We start from the raw sequence: 6,532 nt of genomic DNA, 5'->3' as shown, positions 1-6,532 counted from the left end.
GATTGCTAGAATTTTGTTAAGAATTTTTGCATCTATGTTCATCAGTGATATTGGCCTGTAGTTTTCTTTTTTTGTGGGATCTTTGTCAGGTTTTGGTATTAGGGTGATGGTGGCCTCATAGAATGAGTTTGGAAGTTTACCTTCCTCTGCAATTTTTTGGAAGAGTTTGAGCAGGATAGGTGTTAGCTCTTCTCTAAATTTTTGGTAGAATTCAGCTGTGAAGCCGTCTGGACTTGGGCTTTTGTTTGCTGGAAGATTTTTGATTACAGTTTCAATTTCCGTGCTTGTGATGGGTCTGTTAAGATTTTCTATTTCTTCCTGGTCCAGTTTTGGAAAGTTGTACTTTTCTAAGAATTTGTCCATTTCTTCCACATTGTCCATTTTATTGGCATATAATTGTTGATAGTAGTCTCTTATGATCCTTTGCATTTCTGTGTTGTCTGTTGTGATCTCTCCAGTTTCATTTCTAATTTTATTAATTTGACTTTTCTCCCTTTGTTTCTTGATGAGTCTGGCTAATGGTTTGTCAATTTTATTTATCCTTTCAAAGAACCAGCTTTTGGCTTTGTTGATTTTTGCTATGGTCTCTTTTGTTTCTTTTGCATTTATTTCTGCCCTAATTTTTAAGATTTCTTTCCTTCTACTAACCCTGGGGTTCTTCATTTCTTCCTTTTCTAGTTGCTTTAGGTGTAGGGTTAGGTTATTTATTTGACTTTTTTCTTGTTTCTTGAGGTATGCCTGTATTGCTATGAACTTTCCCCTTAGGACTGCTTTTAAAGTGTCCCACAGGTTTTGGGTTGTTGTGTTTTCATTTTCATTAGTTTCTATGCAAATTTTGATTTCTTTTTTGATTTCTTCTGTGATTTGTTGGTTGTTCAGCAGCGTGTTGTTCAGCCTCCATATGTTGGAATTTTTAATAGTTTTTCTTCACAGTCCAACTCTCACATCCATACATCACCACTGGAAAAACCATAGCCTTGACTAGATGGACCTTTGTTGGCATAGTAATGTCTCTGCTTTTGAATATGCTATCTAGGTTGGTCATAACTTTGCTTCCAAGGAGTAAGCATCTTTTCATTTCATGACTGCAGTCACCATCTGCAGTGATTGTGGAGCCCAAAATAATAAAGTCTAACACTGTTTCCACTGTTTCCCCATCTGTTTCCCATGAAGTGATGGGACTAGATGCCATAATCTTAGTTTTCTGAATGTTGAGCTTTAAGCCAACTTTTTCACTCTCCTCTTTCACTTTCATCAAGAGGCTTTTGAGTTCCTCTTCACTTTCTGCCATAAGGGTGGTGTCATCTGCATATCTGAGGTTATTGATATTTCTCCCGGCAATCTTGATTCCAGCTTGTCCTTCTTCCAGTCCAGCGTTTCTCATGATGTACTCTGCATATAAGTTAAATAAACAGGGTGACAATATACAGCCTTGACGTACTCCTTTTCCTATTTGGAACCAGTCTGTTGTTGCATGTCCAGTTCTAACTGTTGCTTCCTGACCTGACTGTTGCATATAGGTTTCTCAAGAGGCAGGTCAGGTGGTCTGGTATTCCCATCTCTTGAAGAATTTTCCACAGTTTATCATGATCCACACAGTCAAAGGCTTTGGCATAGTCAATCAAGCAGAAATAGATGTTTTTCTGGAACTCTCTTCCTTTTTCCATGATCCAGTGGATGTTGGCGATTTGATTTCTGGTTCCTCTGCCTTTTCTAAAACCAGCTTGAACATATGGAAGTTCATGGTTCACGTATTGCTGAAGCCTGGCTTGGAGAATTTTGAGCATTACTTTACTAGCATGTGAGATGAGTGCAACTGTGCGGTAGTTTGAGCATTCTTTGGCATTGCCTTTCTTTGGGATTGAAATGAAAACTGACTTTTTCCAGCCCTGTGGCCACTGCTGAGTTTTCCAAGTTTGCTGGCATATTGAGTGCAGCACTTTCACAGCATCATCTTTCAGGATTTGAAATAGCTCAACTGGAATTCCATCACCTCTGCTAGATTTGTTCATAGTGATGTTTTCTAAGGCCCACTTGACTTCACATTCCAGGATGTCTGGCTCTAGGTGAGTGATCACACCATCGTGATTATCTTGGTCTTTATCTCTGGTTCCTCTGCCTTTTCTAAAACCAGCTTGAACATCTGGAAATTCACGGTTCACATATTGCTGAAGCCTGGCTTGGAGAATTTTAAGCATCACTTTACTAGTGTAATAACAGAAAATAAGTCTGCCTCTGCAAGAAAGGTGGTAGGTGGCCTTGTCTCATGATTTGGGTAACTCAGGATTTAAAACAGTTTCACATAATGCAACAGAGAAGGCAATGGCACCCCACTCCAGTACTCTTGCCTGGAAAATCCTATGGATGGAGGAGCCTAGAAGGCTGCAGTCCATGGGGTCACGAAGGGTCAGATACGACTGAGCAACTTCACTTTCACTTTTCACTTTCATGTATTGGAGAAGGAAATGCCAACCCACTCCAGTGTTATTGCCTGGAGAATCCCAGGGATGGGGGAGCCTGGTGGGCTGCCGTCTATGGGGTCGCACAGAGTCAAACACGACTGAAGTGACTTAGCAGCAGCAGCACATAATGCAAAAGTCAAGGCTATCTTATTATATTTATTAGCACTACTGATATTAGCAGTAGCCTTTTTTTTTTTTTTTTTTTTACTACATGCCAGGCTCTGTGGTAAATGTTTAGTGCTCACTTTTTCATTAATCCATGCTATACCCTCTAGGTACAATTGTAGTTCCTGTTACACACATAAAAGAATTTAAGGCTCAGAGAAGTTATGTAACTTGAGGAGGTCACAAAGCCAGTGAACAGCAGAAATGGATTTGGAACCCAGGTCTGCCTGGTCTGACTGTGCTCTTAACCACTGCCCTAGCACTGTCACTCTGCTCACAAAAGGCCTCAACAACACACCATTGTTCATCACAGTGTGCCATTCCAGGTCCGTTCTGAGCTGAAACCCAACCGACCTCTTCAGAATTGTTTTTCACTGTTCTTTTTTAAAACATACTTCATTGAAGTCAAATCACATCACTTCTTTTCCCATCTTTGTGCCTTTGACTAAGTTGTTGGTTCCTAGACCTTTATTCCCAGTCCCTAAACATGTCTCAAATTATACTCATTGTTCATGAAACCGCTTTGTTTTATATGGCAGCATCTCCTCCTCCATTCTTGTATTACTTCATGTGTTCCTCTTCTATGGCATTTATCACCTCATTATTACATGTGATAGTTAATATGTCTTGATTTCTCACCCCCACTAGAGTGAAGGACTTGTGTACAGAATCAATGAAGAATTCATTTGTGTAGCCTCAAAGCACCCATGTGGCTCAGCTGGTAAAGAATTTGCCTGCAATGTGGGAGGCCTGGGTTTGATCCCTGGGTTGGGAAGATTCCCTGGAGAAGGGAAAGGCTACCCACTCCAGTATTCTAGCCTGGAGAATTCCATGGACTGTACAGAGTCCAAAGAGTCAGACATAACTGAGCAACTTTCACGTCATAGAACATTAGTATTTGTTCTCAATCAGAAAATTTCAAAATGAATATTTTAAGGTCCTGTAACATGCATTACAAACTTGAACTGCTCTAATCAAGAAATCGTTTAAGAAGGAAAACACACACACACTTACACATTACATATGCACATACACACACACACTTAAAGAAGTTAAGTTAAAGGAAATAAAAGAAGCAAAAGTAGAAATGTGAAGAGCTGAGATTGCTTTTTTGTTATGGTTAATTTTCACTGAAATATGAAAAAAGAGAGTCATCCTTGCCCACTGAATACTAGGGCTTCCTTTATGTTACATTTCTTTTCTGATTCTCACAACAAGTACTAATTCCTTGAACAAAATATTATATCTCGTAATTTTTAAATTTTATCAAAGAAAAATAATTTTAATATTTTACTCTTATTTTCCTTTCTAGCTTATCTGTAAGACCCAAAATAAAACCTGTAGCAGAGTTTGCACAATAAAACATCTATACATTTACAGTTAAAGCTAAAACTTTTTTTTTCTTGCTATGAAATTTTAATTAGAAGCAGAAAACACAGAACAAATAAACATTTAATGTGCTCACCGAGTTTTTTTCTGCCCTGGCAGACTATAGAGTTCTGTTTCGGGGAGTTCCACAGCCAACTATTTATGGTTCATAACAAAATGTTTGCCATCAAACAATGTCTTGGCTCTGTTTTCTGCTTACAATATGTCTGTTCGTCCTCAACTGCCTGCCTGCTTTCATTTCCCTAGAAATTCTTCAAGAACTGCATCCATCAGCCTTCTACTCTCCAAATTATATTTATAACATTTTCATCATTAAATAAAAGAAAAAAATCTTATCAAAGGGCCTTAGTTTCATCACTTTTCATCACAACATTTCAGACTGAATTGCTATCTTTTTTTTTTTAAGGCTGCACAGGCCTTTAGCATGCAAGACCTTAGTTCTCAACCAGGAATCGATTCTGCACCCTCTGCACTGGAAGCACCAAGTCTTAACCACTGGACACCAGGGAAGCCCCATTCATATTATTGTGTTATGTCACGGGTGTTCCTTTCTCTTTAAGTATATACCTGTGGTCAATCATTATATTATCAGTTCTCCATTAGGAAAATTTCTGGGATTTACTTTTCATCATTCTTACTACTACCAGCCCAATCCAAGCTTCAACTTCCCATATTTAGCTATTCTGCAAAAGCCTTTGTGAGTTCCAATGTGAAAGTCGGTCCCTTCAAAAAGCAAGGTAGTTAAATACAAAAGAAATCTGAACATAAAATAAGGAGAAGTTAGTTACAAAGATCTCAAGTGCCTACAAATTGCAAACAGAGAATAAATCTATTCATGAATATTAAAAGGATGGGGAATCAAAATGTGAATACAACATATTCTTAATGTAAAATTTCATCTTAAGTTATTCTACATGATGTTTTTCATAGTAAGTTTCCAGTTCCTGACTTATCCCAGATTTTTACTGTCTAGAAATAGTTCTAACAGTTGTGGCCACAGATGGCAAATGCCCATCAATTGAAAAATCCAAGATACTAATCATTACAAAAATATTTTTCTAGTAGCTGTTTTTGGAATTGTTACCAGCTTACTGGTTTTTGTTTCCTCTTCCTCCCTAAATGATTATTTTGAATTCGATTATAGCAAATGGTACAGATGACTTGTTTTTCCAGATGTTCTAGATTTTTTTATGTAAAAACCTCAATTTACAATTGAGGAACTAATAAACATTCTTGACTAGCTTGAAAAGCATGTTTAAGTAGCAAGTCAAGTTTATTCACCAAAGCCCAGAACTAATTTACTATTCTCAGTCTTTTTAATGATTTATTTTCTCCATGTAATCCCAATATAACAATAATAGCTAGCACACCATAATCACCTAGCTGATATGTTGTATAGAGGTACAGACCAATTACACTTAAAAAGTTAAATTTCTGCCTTCCTTAGCAATGAAATAGATCCTATATAATAAAGAATAAGCAGCACAGGGGAGAAATGAGAAAATCATATATTTACTTTGAAATCAGTTCAGTTCAGCTGCTCAGTTGTGTCCGACTCTTTGTGACCCTATGAATTGCAGCACACCAGGCCTCCCTGTCCATCACCAACTGCCGGAGTCCACCCAAACCCATGTCCATCGAGTCGATGATGCCATCCAACCGTCTCATCCTCTGTCGTCCCCTTCTCTTCCTCCCCTCAATTTTTCCCAGCATCAGAGTCTTTTCCAATGAGTCAGCTCTTCACATCAGGTGGCCAAAGTATTGGAGTTTCAGCCTCAACATCAGTCCTTCCAATGAACACCCAGGACTGATCTTTGAAATAATACTTTCCAAAATGCTATCCAGAGTCATACACTTCAGTCACTGTGCTTCCTTAGCACTTTCCTTGTGAAATGTTCAGAAGAGCCTATCTTGAATTCTGAGGAAGACTGACCTACTGTAATTTATTAAGTTATCTGTATAAATGAGAAACATCTTCCAATGAAATTCCTCACTTTATGATTAAAAAGTAAAGGTCAAGGGCTTCCCTGGTGGTTCAGGGGTTAAGACTCCACACTTCCAATGTAAGGATCACAGTGTGATACCTAACTGGGCTACTAAGATACCACATGCTGCACAGCCATATGGAGAAGGAAATGGCAACCCACTCCAGTATTCTTGCCTAGAGAATCCTGTGGACAGAGGAGCCTGGTGGGCTGCTATCCATAGGGTCACATACAGTCAGACACGACTGAAGCAACTTAGCATGCATGTATGCATTGGAGAAGGAAATGGCAACCCACTCCAGTATTCTTGCCTAGAGAATCCTGTGGACAGAGGAGCCTGGTGGGCTGCTATCCATAGGGTCACATACAGTCAGACATGACTGAAGCAACTTAGCATGCATGTATGCATTGGAGAAGGAAATGGCAACCCACTCCAGTATTCTTGCCTGGAGAATCCCAGGGATGGAGGAGCCTGGTGGGCCGCCGTCTATGGGATGGCACAGAGTAGGACACACGACTGAAGCGACTTAG

This window comes from Bos grunniens, chromosome 12 (genome assembly GCF_055505025.1).
Source record: "Bos grunniens cultivar Pamir isolate PY7600 chromosome 12, Bosgru_T2T1.0, whole genome shotgun sequence".
Classification (NCBI taxonomy): Eukaryota; Metazoa; Chordata; class Mammalia; order Artiodactyla; family Bovidae; genus Bos; species Bos grunniens.
The sequence above is the reverse complement of the archived record's forward strand: the minus strand, read 5'-3'. Positions refer to the sequence as shown.